Source organism: Eleutherodactylus coqui, chromosome 4 (assembly GCF_035609145.1).
Source record: "Eleutherodactylus coqui strain aEleCoq1 chromosome 4, aEleCoq1.hap1, whole genome shotgun sequence".
NCBI lineage: Eukaryota > Metazoa > Chordata > Amphibia > Anura > Eleutherodactylidae > Eleutherodactylus > Eleutherodactylus coqui.
This window is the reverse complement of record NC_089840.1, coordinates 100217519-100244394: the sequence shown is the minus strand read 5'-3', so window position 1 is coordinate 100244394 and position 26876 is coordinate 100217519. Positions and strand designations below refer to the sequence as shown.

At 39.4% G+C, this 26876-nt stretch overlaps 1 protein-coding gene across 5 annotated transcripts in view; it reads right to left on the bottom strand.

Moving 5' to 3' along the window:
* STS (steroid sulfatase) overlaps positions 1 to 26876 on the bottom strand; it is a 327127-nt gene that overhangs the window by 214090 nt on the left and 86161 nt on the right. For 2 of the 5 annotated variants that reach the window (XM_066599915.1, XM_066599917.1), the window contains exon 1: positions 872 to 1058. The exons of 2 other annotated variants lie outside the window; for them this stretch is intronic. The gene's annotated coding sequence lies outside the window, so the exon portion shown is untranslated. Of the gene's footprint in view, positions 1 to 871; positions 1059 to 26876 lie in introns of those variants that run through there. One more of the 5 variants, XM_066599918.1, reaches the window with a different exon arrangement.

Genomic DNA, 26876 nt, shown 5'->3' with positions numbered 1-26876 from the left:
TCGGGGAGTAACTGTATATTGATGTATGTCTTGGAAAAGTTTAATAAAAACATTTTTAAAAAGCTACAATCCTCAAAAGGCAGGTGCCTATAATAGAGTGGCCATTCATTTAGTGTATAATTCTATCTATCCTTATACATACACACACTACTGCATATTAATTTTATTATACCTCGAGATTCCTTATTTTCTCCGTAAAGTATAAGGGCGTGATGTGTTTTGCATAGAATTGAGTCTACGTAATGTTTGTAACACTTTCAGCAATAGGATATATTTTATTTATACATTTATGTAAATATCCTTGCAGTAGCCTACAGTACAGTCTTTGCTTATTTCCAAAAAAACAACAACCTGCACGGTGTATTGAAATTAATGAGCTGTGTGTGTGCAGTGAGCATCTTGCATAGGCTCCATGCTACATGCCTGCGTTACTGCTATAGTAGCCAAATAAGTCATTACTAAAACCTGAACCGTAATTGGCAAACATTTTTTACGCTGGTTTGTCAATAAGGGATAGTCAGATTTAATTAATGTCATACATATCATAACCAAGCACAACCTGCACAGCAACCAACAATGCACTCTGCCCTCTTTTGAATACAATTACACTGCAAATATGCTTCCACATATGGAACATTTAGCAGTCAATTGTTAGTTAGTACTGTTTTTATGCAGATATAAAGCAACAAAAAAGGTCATACAAAAATATACAACAAAATGTATCCTTTCATACAACGTGATACAAATTATGTTATTGTTACATGCACCTTTTTGATGTGAATTGCAGTAATATGCACTGCAGAGTTTGACAGCAAACCTTTTACCCAGTATTTCCCTCACACACCCCTCTCTCAGACCACATTACACTTACCAATGAGTCACTGATTCACAGGCTGCTTACCAAAGAGACAGCTTCACAAAGGCTCCTAGACTGTTGGTTATTCTGAAGCTCTCATTTAACGCCTAGAACAAGTTTGCTTCATTTTTTTCACTGTTATTGAATGATTGCAGAGTGGGGACGAAAGTGCTGAAAATGTGAGACTCAAAGAACACACACAAAACGCTTCCTGCCTTTTGCTGCTAATGGACTAACAGCTGTGATTGGTGGAACCTTGCAGGAAAAAGCAAGGCAGTCAACAAAAGTTACAACACACTTATACACTTAACTCGTTGCTCCTGGAGTTATTTGTATCTGGAAATACGGTTGTTTGACTTGTTTTCTAGCCAGTGTTATTACTGTAAAGAAATCTAGGCAAACCATTTAGTGCCTGCTGTAAAATTTAGAAATAGTTTTTAATATCTTATGAAGCTCTATGTTTCCTGATATTTTTTTCTGTTTAGATCTTCATGTTCCTCCATCATTTAATCCTTTTATTTTGTTGCTAGGCAGCACATATACTCAGCCTATTCCGGGATTCCTTTCCTGCATCCTTGTACCCTTAGTTAAAAACGTATTTAATATATTATTATTCTAAGCTACATAAATATGTTATATCTCTTTCCCACAATGCATTTTGCTGTCCACTAATTGTTTTTGGCCAAGTTATTTAGATAAAACTAAATGCTAGGCCGGCTGCACACAGACGGATTTGGATTGCGGAAACCGTGATCACTGCCTGCCCAAACGATCCATGGCATTCCACATCCATTAGCAAGAACACAAGCAGAATTGCGGCATATTCTCTTTTTGCATGGATTCCGTACGGATGGCGTCCATTGAAATGACTTGCGGCCCTTTCGCAATAGACATAAAATTATACAACAACCACTGCAAATTAGGTTTGCTAAGTTTACAAACTTTCAATTGTAAAAATAGAGTTAAAATACACAGAAAGGAAATCTAAAAGGGCAAAGAAAAATTACAGAAAATAGCCATATGATACATGAGGGCACTTATAAGCACCCACTATCCATCAGCATGCAGACAGCGAGACTGCTACGCGGGGGATTTACAGTATGTCAGTAAGTATATGGCCCTTTTCTGTGATTTGTTTATATTTCCCTTTGTGTTTTTAACATCTGTAAAGGAACACTTACACACACAGATAATCTTTCAAAAGATTTAAAGATCAGCGATAATTTTGCATAAAGTACTAGTAGCAATTAGTGCCCATCAGCTTCATTTGCATGCAAATGAGTTTCTGGGAGCTTTTGCAGAGCTCAGCAAGAGGTCTGAGCTCTGTAATAAGTGCCATTGTTCAGCCAGGGTCTGCTAAGAGAAAACTATGTAATCTCTAGCTTCCCTTGGAGAATTCAGCAACATGGAAAGCAGACACAGCATGCAGTCCTGATTATCAGCTGTTCTGCCAGAGGGGCTGACAGCTGAGACAAAGCAATCAGCTGTAATTGGCTGTCCCCTGGCAGAGCACAGCGTGCGGTCCTGCATATCAGCTGTTCTGAACTATGGTTTTCAAGCAGAACTGAAAACAGTCATTCAACAGAAAACTGAAACATGGGCACAGTTAGACAATGATCATCACTCAAAATATGGCGTTTAAGCAAATTTTGAGCGATAATCATTGTGTCTAAATAAGCCATTAGTGTAGGAACTCATAAAAAATAAGGACCCATGAAGTGGGTTGAAAGCGCAGATATTTTGGCCAAAATATTAACAGATAACTCACAATCATTGGTATTTATCAGTAATAGGCTCTGAATGCTGGGGGAGCCAAGGGTACCAGTGCGGTTCACCTATTGTGTGCAGGGCAGCCTGCTGGATTGAAATATGGCATCATTAATAGGTTGCAAGCCTGCAAGGTGCACTACACTTAAGTGGCCTGACTCCCTGTATTTACTTTTTTGTGCAAAAAGAAGCACTACACAGCTACCCCCTCAATGTAAGGGAGGTGTGTGAGTGGCTGTTAATCAGTGCCTTGCACATGTGTTATTTGCTCTTCTGTTTAACAGTCTGGCTGTCTGCATTTCAGGCAAGGTTAGTGTTTATACCTCGCGAAAAGGATGTGAAAAGAACTGGTATGGAGGCGCAACACTCTAAGCTACTAGAAGATGTAGATCAAAGTCCAATGTGTGATGGTGAAAGCACTTCTTTTTTATTATTTTTTCAGAAATTAAAAACCAGCAATGGAATACGCGTTTCGGGGAAGAACCCCTTCGTCAGTTCGGCTGGATAGGACAACAGGATGCCTAGGGGTGACACGATTCCAAAGATGTATTGGATGTGTCGGAGGTCCTGTCTGCAGGAGGACAGGGGAGAAAAAAGTGTTTATACCTGTCCTTAAAAAAAAAACAAAAACAAAAAAAACAATCAAGCAAGAATCAAATATCTTAACACAAAATATAAGAAATGATTTCTCCAAATTCAACACAAAAATGTTACTTTTAATGCCTGCTACAGTTTCAGAATTATTCAAGCTAGTAAGAGAACACATTTGTAAACCATGTGTTGTATCAAGCACATCTGATATAACTAAGGACTTCACTAGTTGCATCAGGTGTGCTTGAGAGAAAGCACATCAAATACTTGAACTGTGAAGGTTGACTGCAAGCTAGAAATAATGCCCGCTTTAGACAGAACAACCATTGTTCAGAAAATCAAAGTATACAGCAAAATATACATAGATAAATTGTACATAATGTTGATTTTGATCACATGTAATCTTCATAGGCATAAGTCATGTGACTTTGAGATCAATGTGGCCTTTCTTGATGTAACTGACATGCAATATGAATATAAACATAGAAAATTGTAATCATTATTGTACCAGGGTTGGAGTCTATAGCCAGATTAAATATCTTCGGGGTATGGAACAATTTCAATTTTTGGTACCCCAAAACAGAGGACGTCCACTACATATTGCCTTATGTCCAACAGCTACTTTGCTACTTGATATCTTGTGAATAGCGAGATTTGTAATGTTGCGACAAGATTATTTCTCAGCAGCTAAGTAAATAAAAAACTTAACAAGGAAATTAAAATAACTTGTGACCGGTTGGTGGTTCTGCTTCAGTGATTCTATGGCCCTGCTGTATATGACAAAAAGCATCTTGCAATGTTCAAAAAGTGTTTAGTTTGTACTCTAACAGCCTCTTATTCATTGTTATTCATCCTATCAACAAAGAGCTATAGAGCAATATTATCAATCATGAACTGACCTTATAGCAATCACTGTTTGTCTCTTGGTTGAAAATGAAATGTTGCTTTGCACACTGCTATTCAAAATGCCACAGGTTATTCATGTACAACTGACTTCCTATAATGTCGTTTGCTTGTTACGCATCTTACTATAGTTTCATGCATGTCATGTTAACCACAGAAACAATCATTTTGACTTAATGTACTTTATTTATTTTTTTATTTCAAGTGTTAGTTTGGATAAAAAAAACCTCATCCCCAGTCTAACCTGCTTCTAATAAGATAATACTCAGAAATCTGCATGTTTGGTACTGCATGTCCGAGATCCAGACAATTGTTCAGTACAATAATTCCCTCAGTAATTTTCACCATACAACCTCCCTCTTTCACATCAATAGAGGAACTATACTGGAAGCATATATTAAAAAGGATCTCCAGCATAAAATTGTAGTTTTCAAGGGATGGTACCACAATTGCAAGTTATGCTCTATCATAGGATAGGGAATATCTTGCTGATTGGAGGCCTCACCCCTGAGAACCCCTGTGATCTCTATAACGGGAGTCCTGTGTCCCGCTTTGAGTAATTGAGGAATGCTTCACCCCCCACAGTGACGTCACTATGAATAAAGCAATGACAGAGCTCCATTCTTTTCAACAGGGCTGATGGAAATACCCGAGGGGGTGCTGCTCGGCTATCTACGCAGTCCCACTGAAACTGAATGGCGCACTAGTGCTCCATGCGTGACAAGTGGTCCATTCAGTCTTCTCCTTACTGTATGGGGTGCAATACCCCTATAGTGAGGAAGATGGATGACACGGGACCTCAGTTCTCAAGATAGGTTGGAGCCTTAGCGGGCCAATTAGAAAGTTATCCCCTGTGACTAGGGGATGACTTGTAATTGTAGTACAGCTCCTTGAAACTAATGGTGAATCTTTCAAACTTCCTAATGAATAATTAGTTGGTCATACTATTTGAAAATCAGCAGCTTGAATATGTTCACGCAGTCACAAAGCAACCAGGGCCTAAACTTGGATATGACAGATGTCAATGTAGTTTTTGAGATCTAATTGTGCTACTCATGTATCTGCTGGTGCACAGCCCCATGACTAGAGGCATGTTGTATAAGAAGGTTGCAACCAGCAACTTGTGGCAGTAGGTAGAGCAATAAGTGAAGAGTAGTGCTTACTATTAAGGTACACTTCCCCAGGGACAAGTAGCACACAATTACTGCACAATCCAAGGTATGCTACAAAGTGGTAGTACAAGGGTTCCGAAACTGTAGGATAATTGGGCATTCTACTTTGTCTTGAGGGCTGGTCTGGAGTTATTAAATGGACACATGTCTTGAGAAAAGAGTGGGTGAAACATGCCTACAGGGATCCTGTGAGAGGTTGTAGCTCATTGCCCAGAAAGTTCTTGAATGATCTCTAAAAAGGCACACTGGTTGATCTTGCAGTTTGCTGTCCTGAGAATGCTTGTGGGACTGAGCCTCATGGAATGAGAGTGTCCACTGTGAGGAGTGCCAAGATCTACTGTTATTAGATGGGCCTCACTATAGACCAAAGGCAAAAGTGATTCCTGGTAAATGAAGAATCAACTGACACATCTGATAGATTGAACTAGAGTAAAACCACAAAATTTGCTCGTGGGGTGCAAATAAACTGCAGTTGAGATGTTTTGCTGCTACCAGCACCTGCCAGTTCCATTAAAAGTTAAGACTGTTGCTGCAAACCTCTAAGTTATTGCCTCTGTAAAGAAGTGTAACTGCTAAGCCTGTTACCCTCATTAATAGACTAACTGCCAAGATCATTGCCTCACGGTGAGTAAATACCAATTTTTATTAACCCTGTTGTGTCTGTATCGGTGCCTGCACCATTCTAGAGTGGGATCCAAGTTATACACTCTGGACTAAAACCCATAAAGACTGACCCCTTTACATTGTCATGCCCCTGGGTGGCACAAATTGAAATCCAAAGTAACTTATGCTCCTCATATCTGATGTTAGGATATTTATAGTAGTTAAATCATTTTTGATGTTTCAAATGTTTGTCCTAGAAAAGGCAGTTTTATCTGAAAGGGGACCAATTTTCTCCATACCCCAGGGATCTTTTCTTTAACACCATATTCAGACAACCATATTTGGAAACTCAGGCACATCTCACATCAGACAGCACGTGGATACCAGTCTATGTGCTGTTTGATATTTACGGATTCTGCACATAGTAACAGCGTGTAAGGCAGAAAAAAGACATATGTCTTCACTTGTTTGGGTGTACCCCGTTCAGGGCTAGCCTCCCGGCTCGTTTATGCAATAAGGGAATACAGAAAAAAGTTCAGATAAAGGAAAGGGTTTGATAAACAGTTTACACAGTTTTAATTAAAAAACTTGAAGGATTCTGATAAAAACATCTGTTAAGAGACTTCTTGGAATAAATTCCTTTTACCCAGTTAGAACCCTTTTTTTCAATTAAAAAAAGGTTTAAAAATAATATGGCTGAATGGTCTGGTTTGTACTTTTCATAGATTGTCTGGTAGCAGTAACCAAATATTCATTAGTCTATGTCAAAATTCATGTTTCATGCCCTTTCAATCAAACCTGTATCTGTTCATAGAAAAATTAACAGGAGCCTCTGGGTGACCAGGTGACAGAAAAAGCATTCAATAAGAACAAACAGGGCTAACAAGACCATTTCATTTTCTGCCCCTCATATATACATTTTTACCGTCTGAGGTCACTCCCTTACAACGCCCTTTTTTCCTCCTCCTCCTTTTTCCTTCTCCTTTCTGCTCTTTCTTTCTTTCTTTCTTTCTTTCTTTCTTTCTTTCTTGTTGTCTGTTTTGATGTTCTGGTGGAGTTTTGGTTCCTATATATACCCTGGGTCTGTCCACCATACCCTAAAGGGGTTTTGCCATTGAAAAAAAAATTCTATACTACCATATTCCTCCCCAGGTAAACTTATGACATCTTCTCCTCCCTGAGCTTCTGCAATCCCGAGTCACGTCTCCTTCAGCCGGGCTGGCTTGTTATGAAGCTGGCATTCCTCACATTCTTCAGTGAAGGTCACGTCCCTGTGACGTAGCTTTCACTGGCTAGGAAGGAATGCTGATCTATTGCAGAGACAGCACGCATTAACAGTTTCCGCAATAGCTTGGCACTCCCCATGCTGGACTGTGAACTAGGACGTAGAATACATTGCCGGGCAGGAAGGAGAATGAATGTACGTAACCTCACAGGAAGCAGAGGAATCAGCCAGCTGGAGGTGAGGTGACCACCCTGTTCTGTAGGAGCCAGGAGAAGATAGGTGAGGTGAAAATCTGCTAAGTAATCTGGCAGGGGAGGAATATTTTAAGTATAGAATTTTTTGTTTATGACAGAAACACCTTTAAATACAAATACTGAATACTCAGCTTATTTCATGATGATTTTGTATTTTTTCGCAGTGACTCCACCTGGTTTGTTCTATATGTAATCTGTTTCTATTGTGTTTCTCTTGGATATCTTTTGCAAAACTACCAACAGATTAAACATGATAGGGCTGGCAATGGTAGATGCCTGACAGCTATTGCTAGTTTTTATTTCTTATTTTGAGTATTCTCTGGGATCCTGACAATGTACTTCAACAGATGCAACCTCTTGAAACATTAAGAAGTTAACAATTTTTTAAATTCTGCTTTATTTCAACCTAATCAATTCTATAAATATACACTAAATCTTTGCTCGCTAATAAATGAATGTACAGTAGAGCTATACTTCAAGTCATTATTTGGCAGATACCTATGGCAAAAAAGGCCAGCCTGTGTCAATAGGTCTCTATCAGTACAAAATGTGGACACTGCAATATTTTTTTAATTTGCTAAAATTGTTAAACGTCAAACTGTACATACATAGATGTACAACACCATGCATAACAGATATTTCGTACTGTAACTCAAGATTTAGACTGAAGCCTAGAAAATTGTAATTGCTGTTTAAAGACATTCTTATTAAACAATGGATTCATTTTTGGGGTCATTGGTTTGCTGGAAGTTAAAAGCTTCTCTCAAGTCAAAGTTCTCCTGCAGATTGCAGTATGTCTTCCTCCAGGATATTTTGGTGTTTATCTGCATTTATTTTGCTCTCTGCCCGTACAAAGCATCATTCACACCAAGTTTTCTCCATGGGGCTTAAAAATGGGGTTAGTATGTCCTGGCAGTTATTTTATTTTTTTTTTAAATACTAGACCATTGAAAATTTCAGAAATGCACATGCCTTTCGTAAAACTGTAGATGACAAGTCATGTTTGTTTTTTTCAACAGCGGATAAATTGAAAGGAAGCCAGCACTGCAGGATATAAGAAATTCAAACTTTATTCCAAGCAATTGAAAATCATTAGCCTGCTTACATATTTCAACCCTAAAGACTCTTAATCATAGCATGCTTCATGTAGTATTCATCTCTACTATGCACCAGAGAAAAACTATAATACTTATGAGCTGTTGCACATTTTGCTTTTCTTTTTTGTTTCTCTTTCATACCAATGAGAACACAAATATATAGTCTGTCCACACTTGATAACCATTCGGAATAAACCCAGTATAATGAAAACAAAGATCTGGTACCGTGTTAGCCAGTAGAGCAAAATGTGATTGTTCCCAGCAAGAGAAACCACATAATCTTGTAGAAATAATACCTTTTAATGGCTAACAAAAATACATGATGTAATAATAGCGAGCTTGCGAATCAACGCAGGGTTCTTCTTCAGGCTTACGGATTGGATCTGAAGAGGCATGCATATTTATACACACTTATAACATACATACTTATGACCAGGCACAGATATGGATGTGATTGGTTCGCACTTAAAAGGAATTCTGCAACAGCAAACAAACTTTTTTTGTCTAGGCACTGATAGCGGAGTGAAAGTTTTATGGTCCCTAAATTACTGTTGGGGGGAGGGGGGGGGAGGTCGGGCAGGCTAGAAATGCTATAAGAGGTACACAAACATTTTTAGCTAAACACTGATAAGGGAGTGAAAGTTTATGGTCCCTGAATTACTGTTGATGGGGGTCTTATCTGTATAATGTCTCACACTTCCCATTCACGCATAAATCCTGGGGAATAATTTAACCCAGTATTCAGCGTGTCAAAGGTTGTTATCAATTTATATTCCCAAATTCTTCTGTGGTTTTGTGACTTGAAACCACCCTTCAGGAGATATGAGAGTTTTGATATTGAAGGGTGGTTTCAAGTCACAAAACCACAGAAGAATTTGGGAATATAAATTGATAACAACCTTTGACACGCTGAATACTGGATTAAATTATTCCCCAGGATTTATGCGTGAATGGGAAGTGTGAGACATTATACAGATAAGGCCCCCATCAACAGTAATTCAGGGACCATAAACTTTCACTCCCTTATCAGTGTTTAGCTAAAAATGTTTGTGTACCTCTTATAGCATTTCTAGCCTGCCCGACCTCCCCCCCCCAACAGTAATTTAGGGACCATAAAACTTTCACTCCGCTATCAGTGCCTAGACAAAAAAAGTTTGTTTGCTGTTGCAGAATTCCTTTTTAGTGCGAACCAATCACATCCATATCTGTGCCTTGTCATAAGTATGTAGGTTATAAGTGTGTATAAATATCCATGCCTCTTCAGATCTAATCCATAAGCCTGAAGAAGAACCCTGCGTCGGTTCGACAGCTCGCTATTATTACATCATGTATTTTTGTTAGCCATTAAAAGGTATCATATCTACAAGATTACGTGGTTTCTCTTGCTGAGAACAATCACAATAAACCCAGTTGCACACCATATAACAAAACAAAAAACAGTCAGATGTGCAGTACGGCAATCTTTATCAACATCTATGCTGCAAAATTTTTTTTTTTACTTTTAAAATACCTTACAAGAAGCTCTGTGCATACTTCATCAGCGGTGCCCAATGACACCTACACTACACTCCCCAGCAGTTGCAGAGAGACACAGTGACATCTACACCACACCATGACCGGGAAGAGGACAGCCAAAAGGAAATCTAAGAGACAGACTTCGTTCTTCTCCTCACAGGACCACCACTTCCTAAGAAAGCTCTCGGTAAATAAAAGGTGGCACAATTCATGTCATGCATGGAATAAAAGAAGGCCTCTCCTTCCTCAAACAACGGAATTGCTCCCAAACTACTCCAGCTCAGCTGAGTGGACAGGAGTCATCTTTACATAGCTCTGCAGAATGGTCTACCAAATTAAACTCACAAAGCCTCAAAGGTGTTTTTCTTTGTCTTCACAAGTTTGGAGGTGATCATCCCTCTTCAGGTGAGCTCCCCCCACCCCCGGTTCAGCAGTTTGTTACTATTGCTCTCTCTTATATATACACCTAACACCGGACTATAATATGGTACATACAGTTAATGTTACTGTTTAAGTTATTAATTTTCATAAGCTTACCCAGCTTTTGTCCCTCACTAGTTTTACTAGTGCTATCTTTCATAGCCCTTTATAACCCGACTGCCAACTTGATAAAATATTGTCCTACAGCCCTTCAACTTTATCCACAGCTTCTCATATACATTACTATGTCAAATAAGTTTACTTCATTGAACACCAATGATCTTAATAGCCCTTTCAAAGAAGCTTTGGTATGGAAAAATGCCCTGTCCTTACATAAGGGCATTTTCTATTCAGAAGGCCCTTTTCTCTTTAACAACCATCCTAAGTTTCACCATAACAAATTCCACAACATTTTCATGTTTAATGCTAACAAGTTTACAGCTGCGATTCTCATTGCCATCAGACATCCCGTGACTCTCCAACTCCTAGACTGCCTTGGAGACAAGGGCAGATTTATTGCCCTAATTTGCAAGATCAATGAGGTGGTTATGTCTGTAGTTAACGTATACGCCTCTAACCCCTCACAAGTTCGGTTCTTAAAATAGATTTTAAAAATCAGGAAGGTTCAGCAGGGTAAATTAATATGTGGTGACTTTAATATTATTCCAGATAAGCTACATGACACGACAAACAAACTGACGCACCATTCTTCAGTATCATCATCCTGGCTACACAAAGGATCTATACAACATCTTTATATGCTTGAATGCCTCACTCCGAGACTATACCTTTTATTTCCATAGATTCAGGACATTTTCAAGAAAATAAATTTATTCTGGCCTACTGGTCTCTTCAAAATGCGCATTGGGCTGAAATTCGCACATGGTCAGACCATGCCTCCATCTATTTCCCCCTTAACATAGCCCTACATGCCAACACTGCAACATCCAAGAGCAATATTTTTTAATGAACCTCCCTACTTTTAAAAAGAAAATATAAACTGAATTGAAAACTTATGTTCAGAACAAAACACCTAAGATCTCCATTTTCTACCTCTGGAATGCCCATAAGGCTTACATAAGGAGGTATACATGATCAAACAAGGTTCCCAATATAAAAAAAAAACAATAACAAAGGCAAAGAGATATACTGCACCTGTTTAGCAAATTACCATTGAAATACAGCTTCAAGAAGACCCGATCCTTCCTGTACATTACTCACTATCTAAATAACGCATGCAACTTCGTACTCATTTTGAAGTAGTCTGACAAAACCCAAAGCAGTCTGAATATGACCTACTCTAAGTCCTACAATAAGATCAGCCAGCTGCTAATGGCCTAGAAGGTTAAAGGGGTTCTGACACGAAGCAGATTTTTGGATGCTTTAGCAGCCATTTTTCCCTGCTCTGCCTAATGGACACAGGGAACCCACGATCAATGGCTGCTAAACCATAAAAAACTTACACTTACCTTTGTTCCTTTGTTCCTGATGTTGTTCTGCAGCGGGGTCATCTCCCAGCAGGCTCCTCTTCCTCCTCCGATGAGCCCCCCCCCCACCTCCGGGAATCCACGCATGTGTAGTGGAGTGGTGCCCTCTGACAGGACGGGCCACGTCTCCACTGTGCATGCGAGGAACTCCGACTTCAGCCAGAACAGACGGGCCGCCCACAGCAAGCACTGCTTGTGACGTGCTTGCTGTGGGCGGCCCATCCATTCACCTTGGAAGTGGCTGACGGACAGAGCAGGAAGCTGTCATTTTGATGGCTCCTGCTCTGCTTCTAGAAGCCATCGAAGAAGATGCCCGACGGAGGGGACGTGCCTGGCGATCGGTCCTGGCCAGGCAAGGTGAGTAAAAATTTTTTTTTTCCTGTCAGAACCCCTTTAAACAAATCTGTATAAAATACAGAATTCCTTTTATACGGTCGGAAGACAAAAAGCATAAACTACTTCATCCTTGGGATATTGCAGATGATTTTAGCTTCTATGCAGTATTACATGATTTTAAAAACAACTTCTCCACTTAGCCCATTAAGAGCATGATCCATAAATTGCTCAACTCTATTTAGTTCCCCAAAATCTCCAATTGAGATCTAGAATCACTCAACAAACCTATCGCCCTAGATGAATTTCAAAAAATTAATTTAAAAAAAAAATTGCGTAAGGTACTGGGCCCTGATGGGTTCTCAAGCGAGTACTACCAAACATTTGGCCATGTACCGTCACCTATTTTGGTAGAGGTTTTTCAAGAAGCTGCTCACTCCAGTGACTCTTTTTTTAAAGATGTTACATGCCACAATAGTAACAATACCCAAAAAGTCCCCAATCCGCCCCGCAAACTTTCAGCCCAAATTTCTTTTAAACTGCAACACAAAAATGTACAGAGAAATCTTGGTGCTTCACATATTGAACACATTTCCAAACCTAATACATTCAGACGAAGTTGGTTTTCATCAGACAGAAGGCAGACAGACTGTACATGATTAATTAATCTTATGCCTTCTGTAGAAAGGGATCAGACACCTTTTACGTTACTCACCCTGGATGCAGAGAAGGCCCTCAATAGGCTCCAGTGGGGCTTTATATTCTTAGCCTTGAGGAATTTGGCTTTAATGGGAGCCATTTTACATGCCATACAGGCTTTATACACTACCCCCCTCAGAACGTCTTCTAGTGAATGGATCCTTTGGGGTAATTAATGGTACCAGCCAGGGATGGTATTTCTCCCCTCTATTGTTTGTAATCATCATAGAACCTTTGGCTGAAGCTTTAAGATCTCACCCTGCCATCCAAGAAAAGAATGAATAGGAGAGGGCTATGGTAATATCAAAAAATGAACACCACGATTATTAAAATTCAGTAATAGAATCAGTGCTGCTTGCATCTTCGTATATCTCAAATGAGACAATATATGTATATACCTATGTGATAAATAAATAACAGCACAACTGACTAAACACTGGAACCTGTAAAGGAGGATCCAGGAGCCATACAATAAATAAAGACCGTCTCCAGTGATATAATGCTGTGAGAAAATAAAAAGTGCCAGTTGTGCGCTTACTTCAATAGGTGATATTAGATAAACTCAGATGACAAAGGGGAGTCCTGAGATCCAACATGGACTCCCCTGGGTGGCAGTGGAAGTCATTCCTTAAAAACCCATGATCCGCTAGCAATATGAAGGAATATATAATCTCATTAGACAGGAACAAATATGTGCAAATGCAATATGCACATGTCACAGGACACACACAACACAGGCTGTTCTCAAGAACTTGTCGTTCTTGATTACAGCATCTACTATTTTGGAGCAATTTGGAAAACATTCCTATTATAAAGTTATCCCAAGAAAATCCCAGATGCTGGGCCCTTCTATCTCTAACGACCTACAAAAAGCCATCTGGACTGAAACCTTGTTCCAATGGGTGAGGGACAGTGTTTCCTATTTAGGTACCAATCTGTTTTCCACTAGTAAACTTGGAAATGGTCAATTTTACTCCTTCTATAAGATATTGACACACAACAAAACATCTTTACAAACACAGAGCTCCTCTGAATGGGTCGGATAGTGCTATAAAAGATTATTAACCTGCCTATTGTACATTTTTTGCACCCTTAATATCCTAATAGATCCATAATATAAAACCGTATATATTCGAGTATTAGCCAACCTGAGTATGAGCCGATTCAATAAGTTTTACCACAAAAACCTGGTAAAACTCAACGACTCGAGTATAAGCCTAGCTATACTCGAGTATAAACTAGGTAAAAAAAAAATACAATGCTCACCTCTCAGCTGACGTCTGTGTTCCCGGAGCGATGCTCTCCCGCTATCATCTCTCTGGCTCAGTTTTCAATTCTCCCGCCATCAGCGCTGTGTAACAAAGCGCTGTGATTGGATCAAGCACCAGCCAATCAGAGTCAGTGATGTCATTCACAGAATGGCTGTGAATAATCGAGCACAGGCTGTGATTGGCTGGCACTCGATTTAATCATGGCACTCCCTCACACAGCGCCAACGGTGGGGGAATTGAAAACCGAGCCAGGGAGATGACAGCAGGGATAAATCTGAAGCAGCTTGCTGCACCGCCGGGTACACAGATGCCGGCTGAGAGGGGAGTATTGCGTTTTTTCTTTTAACCTCACTCGAGTACAAGCCGAAGTGGGCTTTTTCAGCATATTTTTTTGTGCTGAAAAACTCTGCTTAAACTCAAGTTTATATATATATATGTATATATAAATATATAAATCGGTGTCCCTCACAGGTGTAATTAGTTCCCTCATTTGGTAATCTGCTACCTGCATGTTGACAGGATGCAGTCATCTGCCCTCCTTAATCAGTAAGTATATGGCCATTTTCTGTGATTGTTTTTATGCTTTTATATTTCCCCTTCTGTGACAAGTACATACTGTACTTTTAATACCAACTAAATGACTTTATATGGGGAAAAAGAAACCCAGAATAGCTGCATCCAGTTTGGAAAAGCATAGATTGAGAGGGGGCATGGGTATCCCTAATCTCAGAGCCAGTTACAATGCATCATGTTAAAATACCTTAGGCAATAGTGGAAACCCTCACCATCAACGAGTTCAACCCGCTATTGAATGAAATTTGCTGGGTGCAAATTAAAAACGAAACATCTATCTCGGATATAATCCATTAAGGCAAAGTAAAAAACATTTCAAACTCTAAAGCAAGAATCTCATTCCTCCCAGAGGGACCTTTTTTCATTTTGCAGATTTAAACATTACTTGGATTCTTACACACAAACTATGCTAAGGCTTCAATAGCAAGTTTCGATTTTGTGTTTGATGCTCCTAAAAAACATAGTTCCATCAGATATAGATCTATGTAGTTGAGAGGCAGAGATTTTAAAAAATGTATACAATTGAAAGATCTTGGCAGAACCTTTCCCATTTCCCAATGACTCTCTGCCATAAAATTGGCTTTAAGAGCTTTGGTGTGTGTCAATCTTCAAGAAGTATATGACAAACTGCATTTTGCACTATGATAGTACTACTACGCCTTCAAATTGACCTACCATTTCCAAGTCCCTCTAATTTGTGCTGGAGGAACTGTGGATATACTGGCACAATCCTCCATATCTTTTGGGAATGCCCTGCTATTTAACCATTGGTGGAGTTCTATCTTTAAACTCCTTTCAGATCAACATTCCACTTGACCCAGCTTTGGCTCTATTGGCCTTATGAATTGAAAACCTCCCTTTAGATACTAGAAGTATATCTGTTCAGTCACCCCCTCCACACACTTCATAACATTGCTTGAGGTTCTTGGACATATATTTTAGGCCTCAGTGTGCATGACCATATTAGGGCTCTGTGCAACCTATAAGTCATTTGGAGCCATAATACAGCTGCTATAAAAAAAATTATATATGGCTCTATAGTACCACTGTATGCCTCATTCCATACAGAGTTTTCTCTCTTTTTATAGCTGCTACGTGAATTTGACTAAAACAAACCTTGGCATGCTCCATCAGATGCCATGTTAAAAAAAAAAACTAATCTCATCTTCAAGGAGGAATAACCCTGTATCAAGCACTTTATGTGTCTCCATATGGTGTCTTACAACTCTGTAGTATGGAGCAGCATATACTTCATGTTCTGTCATACAGCCTTCTAGCACCTAAGGGAACTCCTTTTTAAATATACTGTCCGATTTAAAGCACTTTTATCCATTGTAGCCAATACCATCTAGCTCGTTTTCAGAAAGATTTATGAATCGCTAATATATTTGCATATGTGACAGACTGTAGAAGAAAAAATACAAGATATAAGAAATAACTGTTTATTTACTTGCTTGTTCCAATGTTATCAGCTTATAGTTGTGAACCAGACCAGAGATGTGGCAGTTGGTATTTCTATTTATACTGATTTGTTGAACAAATATTTAATGCATGTGGAGAAAACATTATGGAAAAAAGTTAATCAATTATGAAGACAGCACCTAATTCCACAATCATAAGGACTAAGCTATTAAAGCTATATTTTTTTCCTCAATATTTATGGAACTGCTGCTGTGTCAAATTTAGTTTTTATACATTGCTACTGCTTCACTATAATTCATATTTCATAACTGAATCATTTTTCTTTTTAAATCAAACCTAACATGAAGAAATAATGTGTTTTAATTCCATAATTACAGAATTATGGGGCTATTATAGTGGTTTATGTTTATGCATGTGGTTTGTAGACAGAAAGCATAAGGTGAGAATTGCACTCTTCAAAAAGTGACAGGTTAGCTTCAAGCGTGTACTAATTATGACATATGTACAGCAGTAAGAACGTAGAATTGTAATTCAAGCAGTAATTTTCAAAATACTTTTGGCTATTTGCTTCTCTCACTGACTTCAATCTTTTAATTTACTGTATACTCACAGCAGGCTTGGATTTAACTTTTCAGTTGGAATAAATTGTAAAGCAAATGATCTTTTTAATAGCAAAAAATGTCAATACGGCTATGATGACATTTGTTGAGTAAAATTAGGGTTAAATTACATGTTTCTAAAGAATGTCAAGCAACCTTAATGTTCCCCAACATAGAAAAAAGTCAAGAGTGGCTTGTGACAACTGCAAGAATTCTAACCATGGGATTTTACATGGACTCTGCAAGTGTGAAGAGCAGACAAAACAAAACAGAATGGGCACCACCCTAAGAAGAAAGTAACAGAGACAATATGCAAAAATCACACCCAAAATAAAAAACAAGTGTATATTTTGACACACTATGAGGCAGACATTGACAAAAAAAAAAAAAAAAACTGCCCTCACAATATAGGGCAGATAGACCTGTGCAATGAAATAACACATGAAAACTAACCTTCCAAAAAATAAATAAAAACAAAATTTTAATATCTAAATATATATTAGGCTGCATTCACACGAACGTATATCGGCTCGGTTTTCACGCCGAGCCAATATACGTTGTCCTCGTGGGCAGCGGGGGGAGGATGGAAGAGCCAGGAGCAGGAACTGAGCTCCCGCCTCCTCTCTGCCTCCTCTCCGCCCCTCTGCACTATTTGCAATGGGGAGAGCTGGGACGGGGGTGGGGCTAATTCTTGGAACTTAGCCCCGCCCCCGGCCCATCTCCTTTCATTGCAAATAGTGCAGAGGGGCGGAGAGGAGGCAGAGAGGGGACGGGAGCTTAGTTCCTGCTCCTGGCTCTTCCATCCTCCCCTCCCCCGCACACGAGGACAACGTATATTGGCTCGGCGTGAAAACCGAGCCGATATACGTTCGTCTGAATGCAGCCTTATATATACACACACACCAGCATGTTACTATAAATTAATCAATCATTATCATTTATTTTAATAAATACTAAAATTAAAGAAAACTATTCCCCCCAATAATAAAACTACCAACAAAACATGAAGATCAAAACAAATATTAACAAAAATATGAATCCCAATATCAAGAAAAGTAATCTAATAAACCTGAGTCAAACCTCATGATGAGGACAGGGAAAGAAATAATAAAGAAGAAAATAAGAAAAATTAGCACTTGAAAAAAGTCCCCATGCGTATCATGATACTCCAATAGCTTCCTCAAGGTATCCATAACACAAAAAAAAATAGAAAAGCTAAAAAGAGGCTTGGAAAGTACAAATAAAAGATTTTTGGTCAGACTAAATGATCAAAGGCAAAAACTATTGAAAATGCCACTAAGCCTGCACATATGAACCCTAAGGGCTCCTGCACACTTGAGTTTTTCTTGAGCTTTTTTTTCATGCAATATTGCTGCTTTTTTAACGCAATTGTCAATGGGACTTTCTAATGTTAAAAACGAATTGTACAAAAATTGCAAAGACCAACTTGCGATGCGTTTTTTAACATTGGAAAGTCCCATTGACAACCGTGTGAAAAAAAACGTGCAAGAAAAACTCAGATGTGCAGTAGCCCTAAGACTAGATGGTCATGTAATTCTGTAGAAGGGAAGTATTACTTTCAGAATTGTGCAGTGATAGACTGCTTTGGGCAGGCGACGTTACAACCATATGCAGTTACCAAAGCACAGAAACCCAGCTTTTACCATAAACCATTTTACCTTCTGGATACTCCTGACATCAGCTTGTTAATGGTCATTAGTGAAAAATATGGAAAACATTGTCTAGTAGACAGGAACACAAAATAATTAGTAGGGTTCTTGCTCATTTGACTTAAAGGAGCTCAAAAGAAGCTTTTGCGCATTTTCTTTTTTGTAATGTTCTGTAGCCCCCCGATATATACAGGGTAATTTTCTGACTCAGAAACCCAAACATTCCTCTTTAACTTTTTACATTTTTGAATCATTACCAAGAAAAAAAATGATTTGTATTTACCTTCTATGTTGCAAAACAAGGTCTGTCTAGAGCATATACTGAAAATGGCTCCTCCGGCATCCAAGCACTTTAGCACTTTTGTATGTGAATCTGCATACTGGCAAAGACATCTGCTAATGTGACATTACTAATGGCAGCAACTTCCCACTGTATCACATCTTTGATGCAATTTCTTATATAAGTAAAAATGTTCTTGTAAATCTATTCTTCATATCCGGGACCATGCAATCAGACATCTTCCAGCTTCTGTTTGGTGGTCACACCTCGATGCCATGGGCTCAGCCCAATTCATTGAGAGGTGTGATGGTTTGATAGGCACAGGGGAGTATTTATGAAACTGTCCAAAACACAAACTATCTTTGCTGTCTACGGCAACCACTCGCAGCTCAGCTTTCATTCCTCATAGTGCTACTGAAAAATGAGTTGCTCTGTGATTGGTTGCAATGAGCAACAAAAACAGGCTTTTTTAGATAGTTTTCATAACTCTGCTCCATAGTCTTTGTCCATGTTTTTAATAATTAAGAAGTTATTGAGGAATGTTTGTTTCTTAGCAAGAGAATTACCATGCATATTTGTATATTCCTACATATTTCTGTTAATTCTTGAAGTACAAAATTCCTGATGCGATATCTAACATTTTTGGTATTCTGTTTTTGGAATTCCGGTTTAGAATTGTCAAGTGATTTCAATCCTGAATACTAGTGAATTACCAGCCAATAAGACACATTAACACAATAATCATACTGGAGTATTTTACTCAGTGGCACATCGGGTGTCTGTCAGTGTTCATTCAGCCTGGGCATTAAGCCAAGGTCTCCAGATTTTGATGAAAGGTTTTTTAGTTTATATAAGACCAAATGGAATCGATTTGACAATTGTGTCTAATTTAACAATGGGAACATTATTGGGTAATATATGCAACGACAGTTGAATATTTCGTAGGAATACTTGTGGGGAACCAGTTCCTAAAAATTTAATTATGCGGACTTGAATGCAAAATGTTTGTAAATTAAAACTCAAGCCACATGAAAATAAGTCACACCATGTTTAAGAGGTTTTCTGCATATTCTATTTCTAGCTTTCCTCTAGTACTATGGTACTACACACCACGACGTGGTTTCCACTTTCTCATCACGGTTGTATTGGATCCCAGCAGTGTTCCTTCTGTAGCATTTTAGGTAGCAACATTTATTTTCGATTTTCAAGGTTCTACATTCCAATTCTATAACATATAAGTCACGTTTTTTTTTACATGGATGAGATAAGTTGTAAACAGCTTTAACACCTTAACGCCACATGATGTAAGGTTATGTCACGGCAGCAGGGTACTTAACGCAACATGACGTAACCTTACACTATGTGGATGGTGCAGGATCGGAAGTGAGCCTGCGCCATCCCACAGCGGGGGCCGGCTGTTACCGAGAGCCGGACTCTCGCTGCGACAGTGGGGGTGCATAAGGACCGTGATACCAGCTGTTAACGCCTTACCTGCCACGATTTAAGTAGATCACATGTAAAGGGTCCACGAGGGGATGCTCCATCTGGGATGTCATCTGACCCCTGTGATGTAATCACGGAGGGCCGACTGGTTGCCATGGCAACATGATGCCAGATAGAGGCGTCCTGCTATGCCATTGCCTATGATCGTTATAACAAGCGATAAAGTATTGCAGGACAGAAGTTCTGCAATTCTTTATCAAAGCGATCATAGCTGCTATGCTAGAAGTCCCCTTCAAGGACTTAAACAGTATTAAAAATAACCCTAAAAAAATGGTGTAAAAAACATTTAAAAGAACAAAAAAAAAAAACACACAACCTCTTTTGCTCATTTTCCTTTATTTGTATAAAAAAACAAACATTTAAACGTGTGGCATCATCGTGTCCATAATGACCATTACTATAATTTGAGCACATTATAAATCCTACACAGCAAAAGTAGTAAAAAAAAAAAAAAGGAAAGCAAAATTTGTATTTTTTTCATTTAACTCCCAAAAGGCGCAATAAGTGATTAAAAAAACGACGTATGTACCCCAAAACGGTACAAATAAAAACGTCATCTCGTGATGCAAAAAACAAGTCCTCACTGAGCTCCATCCATGGAATAAAAAAAAAAAATGATGGGACTTTGAATGCAACGATGTAGTGATGAAAAAAAATTATAATTTCCAAAAAAAAGGGTTTTATTGTGCAAAGATTGTGAGATTGTGGGGTATTATTTGGTTGTAAGGGCAGCTTGGTGCCTAGCCAAGATTCCCAGAGCAGTCATTGACTTCAGCCTATTAATCCCTGCTTAAGTTTTTCAATTAATAAGTATTCGAAAAAAATATTAAAACAAACCCTTTCTCAGTATATGCACAGAAAAATTACCACCAAAATAGGTGAATTAGACTTAGCGGTAAGTCTTCACTGACAGGAACACAGAGGTTTAAAGCTCCCTCTCCTTTCCCACCCTCCTCAGTGGTTTATAACGGGCAGACAAGGTCTAGAAGTCTGATTGAAATAACTACCTATGACTATGTGCTTCAAAGTGAAGTAAATTATTTCGGAGAAAACATATAGATGCCATCGTGGAGACGACTTGAAAACTGGTTACCGGAAATACTAATCTACCTTTTCCCTATTGTCTCTTTGACAGCACTACCTGAGATGTACTAAATGAAATCATGGCAGGATCACAGCCAAGAGGACCTTACGTCCAAAGGCTAAATCCTCATCTGCCTGAATACCTAACCTATAAGGTTTTATCTAGCACAGAATAGGCTTTGGCGATGGCTAGGTGGATCCATCTAGAAATTGAGTTTAAAGCCACCTTCTTCCCCTTATTGTGGTTAAAGAACTGGAGGAACAAATTCTTGTCCTCTGGAAAGTTCTGATTCTCATCTGCGGCCTTCTCCAGAATTCTGTCCAAGTCTGAACTGAACAAGAATTGCCTGTAAAAGGGTAAGAAACATAATTTGTTCTTGGAGGCTAGGTCCCCTGACTAAGATTTAAGCCATAGGACTCTCCGGGTGGAGGTAGATAGTCTAACAGACTCTGTTAAAAAATCTACATATGCACTCATCCACTCTCGACTATTATTGCAACTTGCTGCTGATCAGCCTCCCCTGTGCCAGACTCTACCCCCTCTAATCCATCCTGAATGTGGCAGCCAGGTTCATCTTCCTGTCTGGCCACTACTTGGACGCCTCTGCCCTGTGCCAGTTACTGCATTGGCTGCCTGACAAATATAGAATTCAATTTAAACTCTACCTTTCTCTATAAAGCTCTCCATAGCACAGTGCCACCCTTCATTGCATCCCTCATCTCAATCCACCACCCAGCTCATGTGCTCCGCTCACAAAATCAAAGTGCCCCTTTAATAAGAACTTCTCATTCCAGCTTCCAATATTGCTCTAGAACAGCACCAGTCCTCTGGAATGGGATATCCAAAACTATATGGGCAATCCCTGACACACAAAACTTCAGGTGTGCTCTAAAAGTGCACCTCTTCAGGGAGGCATACCATATCCTCTAAACCAAACCCCTCTGTACTCCTCCTGATAATATTCTCCCTGTCAAACTCATTGCAATCCCTGCTAGCTGGAATTAACTGCCCCCTGCATTAATACCGATTCAGCCAACACACACCTGACCATTGCCTATGTGTATAGCAGTGTTTCCCAACGTTTTCAGCCTTGGGGCACCCCTGGGAAAAAAGTTTTGCGGCGCGGCACCCCTACCAAAACAGGGGGTTGTTAGGGGTGTGGCTATGGTGTGTTCAGGGGCATGGCTTATTACAACATGATTTTTACCTCCATCAATATAAAAAAGACAGGGCTGTTTAAAAAAACACACAGGGAAGAGCGCTGGGTGGGCTATTAATATACATTATATTTAAAATTAACATGCTGCGGAATTAAATCCCGCACCTCATGTCAATATCTGCACGGGTTTTGTACAGATGGTTTCCACACTAGTAAAAGTGACCCCCTATATTGGTGGCCCCGGTAGTAATGGCGACCCCCTATATTGGTGGCCACGGTAGTAATGGTGACCTCCACAGTGGTCTCAGTAGTAATTAGTACGTCCCCGGCAGTAGCAGGTGACCCCTATTGTGTCCCCGACAGTAGCAGGTGAGCCTTGTTGTGTCCCTGGCAGTAATAGGTGACCCCTATTGCGGCCCCGGTAGTAATAGGTGACCCCTATTGCAGCCCCGGTAGTAATAGGTGACCCCTATTGGGGCCCTGGCAGTCATGGGTGACCCCTATTGGGGCCCCGGCAGTAAAAGGTGACCCCTATTGCGGCCCCAGTAGTAATAGCAACCCCAGTAGCTTTAGCGACCCCTATTGCGGCCACCCATAGGAGTAGCGACCCCAGTAGTTATATTAATCCCTATTGTGGCCCCAGTAGTAATAGCAACCCCAGTAGTTATAGTGACCCCTATTGCTGTCCCAGTAGTAATAGCAACCCCTATTGCTGCCCCAGTAGTAATAGCTGCCCCAGTAGTAATAGTGACCCCAATTGCAGCCCCAGTAGTAATATTAACCCTAAAGTAGCTCCAGCAAAAATATTAACCCACCCAGTAGTAACGTTACACCCCCCCAGTAACAACATTAACCCCACTCTCCAATAATAACATTAACCCAACTACCCAGTAACAACATTAACCCCCCCCCAGTAACAACATTAACCCCACCTCCCCAGTAATAACATTACCCCCCCCACGTAATAATATTAACCCCCCAGTAATAAAGCGCTGCGGAATATGTTGGCGCTATACAAATAAAGTTTATTATTATTTTTTTTTTTAAACATTAGATTTTTTTATTAATTTTAACAAACATACAAGTCATTGGTACATAGTAGCATAAGAGATTTGCACATAATCAACGAATATTTAGTATCACATTCAGACTGTGCTATTTGTGTTAGTATTTTGATTAAGTTACTTTACTACAACAATTGGTAACATTCCACAACTTTACAATCAAAATATGTAACTGGTATGGTAACCACTCTGTGCTATATAGGGTAGTACTCTATTGAGATTTTATTGCACATTCTTATATTGTGGTTATGGTATAGTCATGTACTATTTTCTATAACTTACACTTAGCGTAATCGTTGTGTTCCTCTAACAACCTGTATTCCACACATATTTTGCAACGAACATATAACATATGAACAAACTCAGTAACAAGGCTTCACGCATCTGTATGATTCAACTGTTACTTTTTTAAGGATATTCTCCAAGTCTCCCAGGTGTCATTAAATTTTTTGGTGTTCTTATTCCGGAACGCCAACCATTTTTCAAAAATATATTGTTCGTCCATACGTCTTTTAAATTCTTCTATGTCTGGGGGTAATGGATTTTTCCAGTGTCTTGCTATTATGGATTTGGCGGTCATTAGGGAGTGAGCAAGTACATATCTTATCTGTTTAGGAAACGTTTCCAAGCCCATCAGCAATATATACATTTTGGCGTCTTTAGGTATGTAGCACTTCAATGTGCTTTGTAAGAACATGGTTATGTTTTCCCAATATACTTTTAGTGTTGGGCAGGACCAAAAAATATGTGATAATGTGCCTTTTTGGCCGCAGCCTCTCCAGCACAAACCATCTCCCAGGTTCGATCTATTGTATAAAAGTGATGGGTTGTAGTACCATCTTAGGTTAATTTTGGTTTGTACTTCTAGTATGTTAAGTCCCATAGTGGATTTTGTCATTAACGTATTCGAGCTGGACCATTGATCCAGAGGTATCTTTTCTTTGAGTTCTAGTTCCCAGTTCGACATGTATGTTTTTTTTGCTATTGCTTTGTTGTTGGTTAGTATGTCATAATAGTCTCTTGTCTCCGATTTACCTTCGAGAGGGTTTGTGAGAATTTTCTTAATGATTGTGGTCGGGAGTTTTACTTTGTGTAAGGGTTTCTCTCTTAAGAGAGAGCAGATTCTAAAGTATGTAAATTTTTCGCTCTGCGGGAGGCCATAGACAGTACTTATTTCTGTAAAGCTTTTAATTTCTCTCTTGGATGTTAAGTCCTCTACGTATCTGACTCCTCTAACGCTCCACGGTTTCATATCACAGTTAGGTAAAAATAGATTGAGTGTCTCGATAGGTATGCGGGGAAATTCCGTTTCATCGGATATGCTTATTTTTTTAGTGAGTTCTTTCCATGTTTGGATCGCGGCTTGTAATGTAGGGGGAATGTTTTTAAGTTGGGTGTCTATGCTTTTTGGGAATATTAAACCGTCTATTGAAGTAGCAAGCATTAGTACCTGTCCAGGTAGATCATTTATATAGCTTTTTTCTACATTGGGCCAGCCTACTGTGTTGTTGGTCCTGATTAATTGTCTAGTTTGGTTTAGTATATTAGCTTCGTAGTATGCCATTAGATTTGGTACTCCCGCTCCTCCCTTTTTCCGGTGGAGTGCTAATATTGACAGGGCTAAACGTGGTTTCTTTCCACTCCATAAAAAGTTATTTAGTTGTTTTTGGAGTTTAGAAATTGTAAGCTTGGAGATAATAAGTGGTAAGGTTCTAAAATGGTACAGGACTAGTGGGAGGACTTTCATTTTGTAGGATGTGATCTTGCCCATCCACGACAGTTTTAAACCTGATAAATGGTCAATTACTTTCTGGGTGGAGTTAAGCAGTTTGGGGTAATTTTCTAGTTCTATGTCTCTGGTGGATGGTGTCAACGTTATTCCCAAGTAGGGTATGCCTTTTTTTTTCCACTCAAAGGGAAATTCCGCCCGTATTGCATTTTCTAGGTTTGTAGATACCCCCAGACCTAGAATAAGAGACTTGTCTATATTCAACTTGTATAGAGATACATTACTAAATTGGTTGATTATTTTACATGCCATTCTTAAAGATTCTAGGGGGCGGGTCAGTGTCAAAATGACATCGTCAGCGAATAATCCTATTTTGTATTGTCTGTGATTTATTGGGATTCCCTTTATTTCAGAGGAGGTGCGAATTAGTTCTGCTAGTGGCTCTATAGCCAGCACGTACAAAATAGGAGACAATGGGCAACCCTGCCTTGTGCCATTCGAGATTGATAGGGGGACCGACAGGGTACCATCCACCAAAACAGTGGCTGTGGGAGCTGAATACAGGGCCCGGACGGCACTTATCGTGTTTTCTCCAAAACCAAATTTTTTCATTGTCTCAAAGATGTACTCCCAATGGACTCGGTCAAATGCCTTTTCGGCGTCCAGGGCCAGCATTATTGACGGCACCTTAGATGTTTCTATTGAATGTATTAGATTTAGAATTTTCCGTGTGCCGTCCGAGGCCTGTCTCCCCTTTACAAACCCCATTTGGTCAGAGTGTATTATGTCTGGGAGTATGTCCACCATTCTACGGGCCAACGTTTTAGCGTAGATCTTAGTATCGGTATTAAGTAATGATATAGGACGGAAGTTAGTTGGTGTATTTGGTTCCTTTCCAGGTTTTGGTAGGACTACAATTGTGGCCTGCAGCATCTCTTGTGGGAAGAAGCCTCTTTCCTTGATCTTGTTAAATGTGTTAGTGATATGGGTTGAAAGTTGGGGTAAGAAGTTTTTATAGTACTCTGCTGAATACCCGTCCGGCCCAGGGGCTTTCTGGTTCTTTAGGGATGCTATGGTGTCTATTATTTCCGAGACGGAGAACGGGGCGTCCAAGAGGTCCGTTTGTAAGGATGATAGCTTCGGTAGGTTAACCTTTTGCAAGAAAGCATTGATTGATTCCTTGTCTGGTTGTTTTGTTTGGGGATCATTTTTTAAGTTATAAAGTTTGCTGTAGAAAGAGCAAAAATTGTCTGCAATATGTTTGGGGTTCGATAGTTTTTGTTTTTTGTCCTGGAAATTCCAAATGTAGGGGATATTTGCTTTTATTGTTTTTCTTTTAATCAGATTTGCCATCCATTTGGATGGCCTATTAATTGCTGAATAGCTGTCCGCTCGCTGAGCAGTAATTTCTCTGTCAAAATCCCCTAGTAATGTTTTCCGTAGGGCCAGTCTCAATTTATGTAATTCGGTATGTGTGTTTTGGTCTGGGAAAACTTTTAAAAGGGATTCCTTCAGTTGTATTTGGGTTAGAATTTCATCTGTTTTTTTTGTTTTATCTCTTTTGTATTTGGAGCCTAGTTTTATTAAAATTCCTCTTATG